Source organism: Gossypium hirsutum, chromosome D08, assembly GCF_007990345.1.
Source record: "Gossypium hirsutum isolate 1008001.06 chromosome D08, Gossypium_hirsutum_v2.1, whole genome shotgun sequence".
In the NCBI taxonomy this organism is placed as follows: domain Eukaryota; kingdom Viridiplantae; phylum Streptophyta; class Magnoliopsida; order Malvales; family Malvaceae; genus Gossypium; species Gossypium hirsutum.
In genome coordinates, this window is record NC_053444.1 from 38840647 (window position 1) to 38853926 (window position 13280).

Sequence of the window (13280 nt, forward strand, 5' to 3'; positions counted from 1 at the left end):
CTGTATAGTTTTTAGATTTGTGTGATTAAATTGTTTCAAACCTAACACGTCCCTGTTACCTCACACGAATGCTAAAAAACCCTTAGTAAATAAGGATCAGTAAAATGTGTATTTACTAAGTAAAGGATTCCGAAATGACCTAATTTGGTTTCCAAACTCATGAAAGATCGAGTTGCCATGGAATATTTTTCTGAATATTATTAAGCTTGATGATAATAAATTGAGCTTAATTAAAGTAATTGTCCTAGTTTATTTATGTTATAATTGTTGCAAATTGTGTTTAATTTTGCTAAAATCTACTTCATTCATATAGTCTGCATACTTAGGAAAACTTGCATTAGGGATTATTGCATTTAATTTAATTTAGACACCACGTCTCAACTATATTGTGTTTTTATTTTTTTTCAAATTATTAATATAATTTTACAAGTTAAGTGACTTAGCACAAGCACAATCCCTGTGGAGACGATAACTCGGTACTTACTTATTACTTGATAACGACTGTGTACACTTGCACAAACCTGAGCATTACAGCTCTACACCTAAGGTCTCATCTAAAGCTCGAGCCTTCTCAACCAACTCATCAAAGACCCCAGCAGACTGTGCTACTAAATACAACTTAATATCCCGGTTCAATCAAAACCTGAACCTCATACAACGACTAGCCTCTTGAGCCACCAACTCAAGCGTATATTGGCTCAGACACACAGATTCATTCACAGACAGAGTACCCTAGACCAAATCCATGAACTCGCATCTCCTCGCCTCCAGATGTTGCTCTCCCATAAACTTCCTCTGGAAAGACTCTAGGAAAAATTCCCAATCCACCCTCTCAGGTGTAGTACCATGCTCAACTATCACCCACCAGTGATAAGCCTCACCATCTAGAAACAACATAACACAACCAAGCTTATCCTCATTAGAACAACCCATCTGACCAAGGATACGAGTAACTCTCTCTAATTAGTACTCAGCATGAGTAAGGTTTCCTTCCCTAACTCTTCGAAACTCCTTACCACCTAGAGCTCGCAGACGCTCTAGCAGTAATCCTTGGCGGACAGGGGTAGCATTGGAACCAGTGATAAGCTGCAGTGCCCCGATCATCTCAGACATCAAGTGCTCAACTTGATCCAGATGAACATCCTCACACGACAGCAACGGTGCATCTCCATGCAGCGGCGGTGGTACATCCTCATGTGACTGCGGTGGTGCTAGCAGAGCACCGCAACCACCTCGCCCTCATCACGACGGCATAACGTAGGTCGAATACTAAAGAAAAGGTAAGGAAAATGTACTAGGAGTAAGTAGCGGCAAGTGATCTAAGGCTTAACTAAGTAGAATTTCCTATAGGGCATTGTGTTCCCAATTCCTACCCCAAAAGTCACTTTATAAAACAAAGAACATGCAGGGGTAAAACAGATAATTTCAAGAAATATTATCAGGTAGGCTAGGCTTCGGGGTTACAAAATCTGTGACCTCTAATTTTTAACAAACCTGACTCTAATACCACCAAAATTGATCGGCTCGAATCCAAAGCGACATATTAGTCACCGAAGTGACTCTCCAACACAAAATCACCTAAAGCACACCCCAACCTTATAACACCTTAATTCTAACTAATAACTATCTAATATATTTTTATTAGCCATTTCTCCTTAATCTGTTTATTAATTAAGGCTATATTAGATAAGTTTTATTACCTTAATTCATACATACAACTCTAGTTAATCTAATTACAACTAATAAACAACATGTGTATAATAATTTAAACATTCAAAATCATGCTTAATAAACAAAAATTAAAACATACAATGGACTTACCTTAGTCACAAAGCTATCCACTCCTAGACAAACTACAATTAAAATGTATTAGTGAAAATTTCATACTTCAGTCACCATATTATCACTTAGCAACATACAATAATACACTTAACATTTAACCATAAAATCAAACATTAAAACAAATATAAAATCTCAAAATTAATATCCAAATGTAAGTCTCAAACATCCATTACGAGTGTATCAAATTATCCCAATTGAGTGCCACAATGCCCTCTAATGTATCTATAGAAAAGTCCTTAATCTATACTACCAAGTAGCCTTAAACATGGACCAGTCTTGCCCTTGCTCCTCGACTCCCCAAAGTTGGAAAAACTGTGCACAAAGCTATGAGGGTGTGAGCTGAAAAAACTCAATGAATGACCATAAATGAAATAAGTAAATCACATCAAAAACATACTTAAACAAAGGAAAATCATGTATCAAAATTTAGTTATAAGATTCATAATTTCAATTATATTTTCACGCTTAATTATGGCATTCAATTGACTGAAATTTCCAATAGCAATGCATCATAACATCGTATTTCCACATGTTATTCCATGTGTAAAAATCATATTTATTATGGCATATGAAAACATAATATGTACACTTATATTGGCAAATGACATACATTTCAAAATATAAACATATGATATTGCATTGGATAAACGGATCTCCAATCTCCCAAATATCAAACACAATACTCCTGTTGAGTGGGGCATAGCCACACCCTCCTTTATGTCACCTCGATATCGTCAATGATTGAGAGGAGAAAAAGGCTCAACACTCCTTTATTCACTCCAGTAAAATCAATACTCCTAAAGCCTTATGCTTACATATAACACATATAACGGTGAGTACTCACTAATCGTATAGCATGCCATCTATGTCTAATGGATCCACCACGCAATGTTGCCAATATAATAAAAAACATAAGGCTTAAACATTGATATTTAAGCACTTAATTTAGGATATAAAAATTTAATTTAAAGCATTTCACTTAGTAATTTTAACATCCACATATTTAAGCTCAATAAATGTCTTTGTCCATGGAACCAAATATAAAATCATCATTAAGTGCTCTAATATATAGTAATCCATGCTCCAATTGTTAATCAATACAATTCAAATCAACCATATCAAACACTCTTTTCACAGTTTTCATAAATAATTTACAAATATGCTTTCATAAAATTAAAATCAATTTTGAAATCTAAACCATTTGAAGTACAATTGAATCTCTTGAAACACAATTCAAAACCACAATTCAGAATGTAAATAGGCATGTTTACCAACTGCCTTTAAAAACCACTCACAGTTACACTTTGCTTCTTAAGCCAAAGTGTATCAAGTAGTTGTGTTCGGACCTCAATTTTGATTAGCAGTTGCCACTCCTTGATGTGGATCTTAAACAGAGGTAAAATAAATCTTACAAGATTTCATTAATAATAAGAAAATAAAAAAATCATGAACCACACAGATCTAAAATGCCTCTCCAATCTACCTTACCGAAAACTCATGATTTAGTTGAAACACAAATTTCAGCCCCTAAATGACCTTCTCTGCACCAAAAATCATTTCTAAACATCATTTCTAATCTATCAACACAAAACCTAAGCATCAATTTCATCAAACAAACCATTTCATAATTTTTCGGTAAATCAACTCATGTTTTTTAGTTAAAAATTGATTTGTCAAAATTGATCAACCAAAAAAGTTTGATCTTTTGTTTTCTAATAAAAAACCTCTTATAAACATGATTTGAGTGTAAATATCCATTTAAACTTGGATTCCAATTCAAAACCATGACTTCACCATTAATGAATCTCATGTTCAAGAGCTAAGAGATCAAGATTTGAAAAACCATTTTATTCAATTTAGATTGAAAATAATGCTTAAAATCAAGCTTAGAATGAATTAAGAGTTGATAAAATACCTTCAATCGATCTGGAATCACCAATATTGAAGATTGGATCAAGATCTTTGAAGAACTCGAATAAATATTTCTCAACTTTGGAAATCTTTTCTAGAGAATTTTGAGAGAATAAAAGATGAGATATAATCTTTGATATGTGGACTTTGAAAATGTAAAAGAAAAATGAGAGAAAATTCTTAGAAATCTGGTGAAAATTGTGTGTGAAATGAGGAGGCTGCAACGTTTTTGAACTGAAGAACCCCCGCCTAAATTCCAAAAATTGGGGAATTTGCCATCAGGTCACTTCCAAAATTCCCTTGTTTTACTAAGTAATCCTCTCCCTCCAAAATTTCAAAAATTTGGGTAATTTGCCATAGAACCACTCAAATATTTCCCTTGTTTTGTAAAATGGTCCTATGTAATTAATATTTTAAAATTTCTCAACTAAACCCCTATTTTAATTTATTTTTCAATTCTAATTTGACCCAAAACATTTATTTTACCCAAAAATTATTTAAAACTATAAAATTAAGTTTTCTAAAAATATTTTTATTTTTCTAAATTTTATTTCTCAATTTTTAAATGAAATTAAGCTAACTAAAAATTTACTAATAAACTCGATTAACTCCATTTTCACTCGAAACCCAGTAAACTTACCTAAAACTACTAGACCTATTTTTAGTGTCTTACCATTTCAGCATGAAATTCTTGTGAAATTTCAATAATTATGGGTTTTATTTGAATAAATAAAAATTCAGCAGGCTGGGTTTTGGGCTTAATTGTGATGATTGTGTAAGTTTCAGGTTTAGGAACTAAAATGAATAAAAGATAAAAGTGTAAAATATTGATAAATGGTCAAATATGTGAATTTAAGTGTTTTAAGGTATTTGAATTGGTTAAATTGAATTAAATTATTATATTAGATCAAGAAATGGAGTAGCCGATTGATAATCGCAGGAAAGGAACAGTCGTTGAATAGTCGTCATCGAAATGTTGGTAACTACTGCTTTTTGGCACGTTCGTATGTTATGCTATGGAAAGTTGGTATCAAATTAATCTTGGTATATGGTTAATATCATGAAAGGATCAAGGTATACAGGTTAAGCTCGTGTGAACTTTGTGAATAGCTAGGATACAAATGACATGTCATTAGGGCGTAGCAGACACTCTGTGTTGGTGTTATATTTAGCAGGCACTAGTTGTTTGTGATTTCAGTAGTAGGTACTCTGTACCGGTGTTGCAATAGGAGGCACTCTGTGTCGATGTTATCTTTAGTAGGTACTATGTACCGGTGATGGATACCGTATCGATGCCTTGAGATCCTGCATTTGCTGCAAATTCTCTGAAGCTTGTGTGAGCAACATCGTGTATCGATTAATGTCCTTTTGTCAGCTTATATGAACATTACCCTTCGATGTATCCGAAGTCAATTTATTGTTGTTCTCCAGGAAAAATAGTTAACTATCGAATTGGAAATAAAATAAGATGATATGTTGAATTATATTTGGTTGATTATATCTTGTGCTGTGAATCTTAACATGTTATGTATTGATGATGTGAATGATTTAGGTTTAATCATTTCGTATAGTTGGAATGATGAAACAAGGCAAAGGTTCGTTAGTTCTATGTTATAAATATGATTTGTAAATTAAATTGACAGGTATATAATGTTTTTATTTTACAAATTTACTAAGCTTTACGTAAGCTTACTCTATTTCGTTTTCTTTTTTGTAGATTGTTGGCCTTTTGCTGTCGATTGGAACGTTGTTGGATATCACACTATCCGGCAACTCATGTGGTAGTTACTTGTTTATTTGACCCGGTTATAAGTGGCACGTAAATAGGGTTTCAGTTATGTATGCTATAAGCATTATGGTCATATTTTATGCCATTTGAAGTATAATATGTGTATTTATGTAAATCCTAATTAGTATCATTGGTTGCTTATGGTGTGGAATGGTAAATGTATTTTGAATGATTGATTTGGAATGTTTAGGCTAATAGGTGTCTTGGAATGTTTTGTGCTTTGTTAAAAATGATTTTTTTTTTGTTATGGTAAATTATGAGCCCAGAAATGGATTATATTTGCATTTGAAATTTGACATAAATGGATGTACTTCGGCATTTGGTATTTAGAACTTGATTGGTGATTGAATGAGTTTAACTTGTTGATTATGTTTTGACTTGAATGATTATTTGTTTATATTTGAATTGCGGTACCAAAGAAGGCATATTGGTTAGACACATAGGTTGACTGTGAATTGGTATATTTTGGCATGTTTTGCCACATTTTGAATAGGTTTGAAAGTTGGTTAATACACAGTTTTCAGTCTAAGTTTTGGTATGTGAAATGGCTTATGTTTGAAGGTATTTTTGGGCACACACGGCATGGGATATGGTTTGCCACATGATCGTGTGTCCCACACAGTTGCATGACACGGCCTTGTGCCCTCTTGATTTTTGGCCCAGGTTTGTCCACATGGTCTCAAAGAGTTACACGGCCTGGCGACACGACTGTGTGACCTTGAGTTACATAGGCACCAGTTGTTACACGGTTTAGCCACACGACCATGTTCATGAGCCACACAGGCTGAGCTCTGTCACACGGCCGTGTGTCCCATGTTTTCACTTTTTACTCAAAATTTTTTAAAAGTTTCATTTTAATCCAGAATTGTTCCTAGGTTGTTTTAAATGTTCCGTAAGTTCAATTTAGGTTTCGATTTGATTGAAGAGCATGGAAATTATTGCATAAGAATTATTTGGTTATGTTTGATTAAATTATGAATAATGTTAAAGTTTTATAGCTGTAATACCTTATAGCTCGAGTCGGTGGCTAGACTGGGCATAGGGTGTTACAACTTCCTAAGCATCGACTTGTAGCATTCCCATGCTTCATACAGGGATTCACCTTCGTATTGTTTAAAGTTGGAGATTTCTCACCTGAGCTGAATGGTTCGGCTAATCGAGAAAATTTGTGTAGGAATTTTTCTGCTAGATCGTTCTATGTGGTAATGGAACTTGGTTCTAACGAGTCCAACCAATAAATTGCATTGTCATACAAAGAAGATGGAAATAACCGAAGACACACAGCATCATTGGACACTCCATTATACTTAAAGGTGTTGTAGAGTTGTAGAATCCGCTTCAAGTATTGGTTCGAATCTTCTACCATATCTCCCTCGAATTGCAAGGTATTTTGGATCACCTGAATCGTGACCATATTTATCTCAAAATTATTGGCATTAGTCATCAGCCATTTGATTCTACCTCGTACTGCATCTAGTGTAGGTAGGGTGTACTCGCGCAATGTCCTTTGATCCATTAAGACTTCTTCCCGGATATTTATTGGTTGCTCTCATGGATCTTTAAATAAAGGATTTTTTTGGGGTAAATTAATTTCCACAGGTGGATTAGTATTCATCGGCTGACGATTGCGCCTAAGTAGTTGCTCTAGATCTTGATATGGCTTGATTGGGGTGCTAGAGGTCCGGGTCATAAACAACCTGAAAAATTAAAAATAATTAAATAAATAAAAATAAATAAACAAAAATTAAAAATATCGTATTTAGAGGCTTTAACGTTCCTATTTATCTTATTCAGTGTAAAGATATTTTCAAGACTTAATGCCAAAACTCAACGATGCCAACAACTTGACCGCCTATAAACATGTTATCGTTTATAGTATAAATATCACATCAAAAATATATAATATTAGATCGACGGTATCCGCAAGTATATAGGTCAAATTGTAATATAGTATTTGTGTACAATAGGACACAAGAAGTATTCTGAGTATCGTACCCAATGGAGGTTTATTAAATCTATAGAAAATCTTTTTATAGTAATAAGTCTAATTGATTAATTAATTGGTTGATACTCACTTATCTCCCGACCTCACTTTCTCAACCAGGATAAATTATGATTTACTCAATGAAACTTACCTCTCGACCTCGTTTAACCTATGATTACTTCATAAGGTTGCTAAGCCTAGGGTTTAGGAATGCATAATTTAAACCAACTAATCCTATTAGAAAACCCTAAATCCTCCATTAATCACGTCCCCATCCATTTTTTAATCTCCCTTAAGATATTTAGTCACTCTTGTTATTCATAATCTTAATCTCAATTGAAAAAACATGTAAAACAACACAAATGAATCAAATGAGAACAGAGATTACAATAATCCTGATTTGATACTGATGGAAGCATGGAGTAGAAAATATCTCAATTGGAATAACAAATATCATCGCTTGTGAAAAAGAAATAAATGAAGTACTTTAATTAAATAAAAGAACTCTTGGATTGAAACTAATTCCAAGAGGAAAGAACAAAGAGTTTATGAAAAGTAAAAGAAAACTTAATCTAATCCTACTCCTAAACTACGAGGTTTTTGGATGCGTCTAATATGACTTAGTTACATCAAACCCCTAAGGTTTTATTTATAGGAGCGTTGACAACCCAAATTAGGTCTTCAACACGTCCTAGGTCTTTGTATAAAGTTGATTGTGCAGACGAAAATAGCCCCAGAATACTTGGGCACCACGTCGAAGCTATGTCATGCCATGCAAGGTCTATGACGCGACGCGACATACAAATTGTGCCTACTTCGGTTTGTTTCATGCTTTGATGACTCGAGAAGCTTTTGCATCATTCTGACCTTGCTCCTACACTAATTTAGCCTATTAATAATCATCCTACGCACTCAATTACAAAAATTAGCAGTACCTAAGGCCCGTGTCGACCAATAGGTCACAACACTCACAAAATGTATTAAAAACACTTATATTATTAGCTTTTACTACTAAATACAAAAAATGTAATGATAAATACTAAATTGGCTAGAAAACAAGCTCTTTAAAAGCGGAAATAGACCTAAATTACTACTTCATTTGATGTCAGATCATATAATTGCATCTTTGGCAAACCATACATTCCTCGACCCAATGTTTGACATCATTAGTCAACCCTTTCCAGTACACAAGACGGCCAATCTATGGCGAATTGATGAGTACTAGAGTGTCCTCCATAGCACTACCATGAAGTGGTGAAACAAATCCTTTTGAAGATCTTGATTAGCTCCCATAACCAGTTTTCCTTTCCTCCTAAAACATTTTCCATCCCAAGTGTATTTTGGGTAGGAAGAGGGTTGGTGTTGTAGCTCAAGACAGTTTTTTGAGCTTGGGGTCATCTTGCCAAGAGTGTTGCACTCTAGTCAATAGATCAAAAATAACTGAACTACTAGTCATTTAAAGCAGTTGACAAGAATAGAGGTTGCCTAGAAAGTTTATCTGCCACTACATTACTACATTACTACTACCTTTCCTATACACCATATCAAAATCATATCCTAACATCTTATCCACCCAGCGCTGCTGAAAAGGGGTGATAGCCTACTGATTAGAGAGATATCTAAGGCTTTGCTGGTTAGTTCTTATTCGAAAATGGCAACTAGTCAAGTAGGGGTACTACTTTTTTACAGCAAAAAGGACTACTAGCATATCTTTTTCATAAATGGACAAAGCTTTGTGTCTCACCCCGAGTTCTTTGCTAAACAAGGTAATGGGTTGCCTTTCTTGTTGGAGGACAACTCCTACTCTCAGGCTACTCGCATCTGTATCTATGCAAATTCCAAGATGATATTTAGTCAAATTTTGAACAGAAGTAGAACTTAAGGCATGTTTTAGTGCCTGGAAGGCTTTTTTAGCTTGCAAGGTCCAACCCCACTCAGTCCTCTTAAGAAGATCAATCAATGGCTTGGCTATGGCTTCATAGTTCCTGATGAATCTTTTATAGTACCCTGAGAGGCTAAGGAGGCCTCCAATATCCTTGACTAATTGTGAAGTTGGCTAAGACAATGCACTCATCACTTTGGAAGGATCCATTGTGACAGCCCAAAATTGACCCTAGTCGGGAAGTGGTTTCGGGACCACTAAACCGAGTCACCGAAAGGTTTGAATGTGATGTTTATTGTCTAGAATATGTAATCATGAATGTGTGAAAATTTCAAGCTTCGATTTAGTCGATTGCATGTGAATTTAGTCAATAGGACTTATATGAGAAAATTTTAAAATGTGATAGGTCAATGCATGAGGACCTATTAGTGCATGTGGAAGAAAAAGGGGACTTGCATGTCAAATTCCCCTTCCCTAATATGTAGTGGCCGGCCATGCTATGGGTGGAAACATGTCACCAACATGTTGTGTTAGTGATGTATGGTAAGGAAAATAAAATAATAAGCATGATAATTAAATAATGAAAGGAAGGGTGATGAAAAAAAAAGAAAAAAAATATAATAATGGTCTCATGCATACACCCCATTGCCGTGAGCTAAAGGAAGGAAAAAGAAAGGTTTTGTTCATCCTTTTTCAACCTCTTTTGACCGAAAATCCTAAGGAAGAGGATTAGGAGGAAGTTTGGCCATGCATGTAACTAGATTGAGGTATGTTTAATGTTATTCTTTGAGATTCATGTATATTTTAAGTTGTAAGTTCAAAATCTACCTAGCCATGGTTCAAACTTTGTTAAATGATGGAGATGACATTCGGCCATGAATGTTACGTTCTTGGTTGGTATTTTGATGTCTTTGGTGATGAGGTAAGGAGATGGTTGACTTTGGGTGTTTAATAAAAGGGTTTGGATGTGAGAGTGTGTGAGAAGTAGAAATGAGGAGTCTTAGCAACTCCATGAAGGTTCGGCCATGGTAGTTTGAGGATTAGAGATTTTATTTCTTGTTAAAAATTTGATGAATCCTAGTGTGTGAAGTGTTTGAACCAACTAAGGATTAATAGATGCATGGGTACAAAGTAGGAAGAATCGGCTACTATGGTTGACACCAATGCCGAATGTAAAGATGTTATAGTAAATAATGTATGTGATTTGAGTTGATAATGTGAAAAAGGATAATTAGATGTGTTATAAATGATATAAAGATTTTAGAAATTATTTTGGTTAGGTGTGTGTATGATTAAGTATATTCGGCAATATACTTAAAGTGAGTACTTGATATTATATGGGAGTATGTATATTCGGCCACATGAGTAAATATATATATGATGTTAAATTTGATTATGTATAATGGGCATTAAGATGTGGAACTTAAGAAATGTAGTCATATGTGGAATTACATGATGTTATAGTTGACATTGTACACACATACATCCATTCGGCCATCAACATGAGTAATTAGTGAGGATGGTTGCCGAATATACAAACATACATAAGCATGTGTAATTGAATTATGAATGTTTAACAAGATGGTTAAACTAGTGAATTATTGATTAAGCTCAAGGAGCTAAAGGAGGAGAATCAAGCAAAGGCAAAGAAAAGATCACTGAGTAGCCGAGTTGGAACCGTCTTACCCAACACAAGGTAAGTCATTAAGCATGTAGTTGGTATTATTTCAAATGGTCATAATGTTTATGTATTGATGCTGAATGGAATGAATAAATATGCATATATATATGCATGTACGTATGTGATGATGAAATTGTTGAATGAAAAGAAAAGAGGTAAGATGTACTGAGTTGTTGATCTCGGCACTAAACGTGCGGGTATAACCATTTATGACCATGAGATTGGCGCTAAGTGCGCGGGATTAAATTGTACAGCACTAAGTGTACGATTTGACTATGTTGCACTAAGTGTGCGAAATGAATATGATGCACTAAGTGTGCGAATTGACCATGCGGCACTAAGTGTGCGAGTTTGACTATGTAGCACTAAGTGTGCGATTTGATTACGTAGCACTAAGTGTGCGAGTTGATTATATAGCACTGAGTGTGCAGACTCAATATACATTCGTGAATCATTATGGACACTATGTGTGCGACACTATTGAGTCGACCGCGGACAGCGGATCGGGTAAGTGTCTTGAGTACATGGCTAATAGGTGCTATGCTTATACTTGGTGTTGAGCTCGGTAAGTTTGAACCTATGTGACAAATATACTTGAAGTCACGTACATAAAATTTATCGTAGGATGGGTGAAAGGCCGTTTAGTCGTTTGATTGTAACGAAAATAAATTGATTTATGAAAATGCTTCAATGTCCTATTGATGAGTATATGGAATGTGAATGCATGAATTGATATGAAACTGAATCGATAGGTTGGAGGAACTTTGGTATGGTTCGGTATGGATGGAGTAAGTATGGATGGAGTAAATTGTCTCGTTCCATTTTGTTTCCTCTTGTGATAATGTTATTGATGGATGGTAGTGCATTGCTTATGACTTACTGAGTTATAAACTCACTCGGTGTTTCCTTGTCACCCATTATAGGTTGCTTGGACTCATCTATTTTTGCGGGGTCAGGCCGTCATCGAAGTCATCACACCGGATAGCAAGTTTTGGTACTTTCTTCTTAGTTGGCTAGAAGAACATTTTGGCATGTATAAGCTATTACGTTGTGTTTGAACTTTGGCATGTAAACTTTAAGCCATGCGAAAATGGCACGAATGTTCGATTGAGTTGGATCAAGGGTAGGCATGAAATGGACCTAGTTACTTTCGTAACAGATGCTGGCAGCAGCAGTGTCATGAGATTGAAAAATCACTAAAAATAGTAGGAGTGGAATTAATTGATGAATAAATTATGTAATCGAAGCTCGATGAGTCTGTTTTCATGAGGAAGTAACGAAAAGATCATATGGGCAGTATATTAAGAGATAATCAGATTTTCATGGGACAGGGCCAGAACAGTTTCTGGATTCCCTGCTCCGACTTTGGAAATTCATTATAAATTAACCAGAGATAATTAGGGGTCGTACCATATATGTACAGATTCCTCTCTGAGTCTAGTTTTCATAGAAACAAACGACATCAGTATTGAAGCCCCGTGTAGGGAGATATCCAAGTCGTAATGGGCAAAGGTCAGTGTAGTCGACCCCTGCAACATGGGAGACTTTGACTAATAAACTGTACTAATTGGCCCGACCAAAAATTCTAGAAAAAATACATAGATGGGCACATGAGTCTAGTTTCTGGGAAAAATTACGAAACTGATTTTTGAGTTACGAAACTCAAGATATGATTTTTTAAAACGACTAGTACACAGATTGGGCAGTGTCTGGAAAATAAATTTTATAAGGGGTTAAAGTCAGTTAACACCTCGTGTTTGACTCCGGTGTCGGTTTCGGGTTCCGGGTGTTACATTTGATTGGTATCAGAGCTATGGTTTAGTCGGTTCTAGGACTACCATAGCGCGTATGAGTCTAGCTATACATGCCGAATGTTAATGTTTAAATGTGTGATGACTTCTGGCGGTTGAAATGTTTTTGTTTTGATTAGTAAATGGACCCCGGTGAAGAAAGAACCCTAGCGGATGACGTTGAGAGCGTAGCGGCTGCTCCTGCACAAGGGACGCCGCCTGTTGAACCTCAGTCATCTGCGAATAATCAAGGTGAGGGGGCTAAACAAGCCTTCTTTACCATGATGAATGAGTGGGTCGCGCAATATGCCCGAACCAACCCGGCTGTCCAACAATTCCCAAATTTGAATAATCCACCCCAAGAGCCTGTAATGCCATCAGTCGCTGATCCTGTGAGGCTG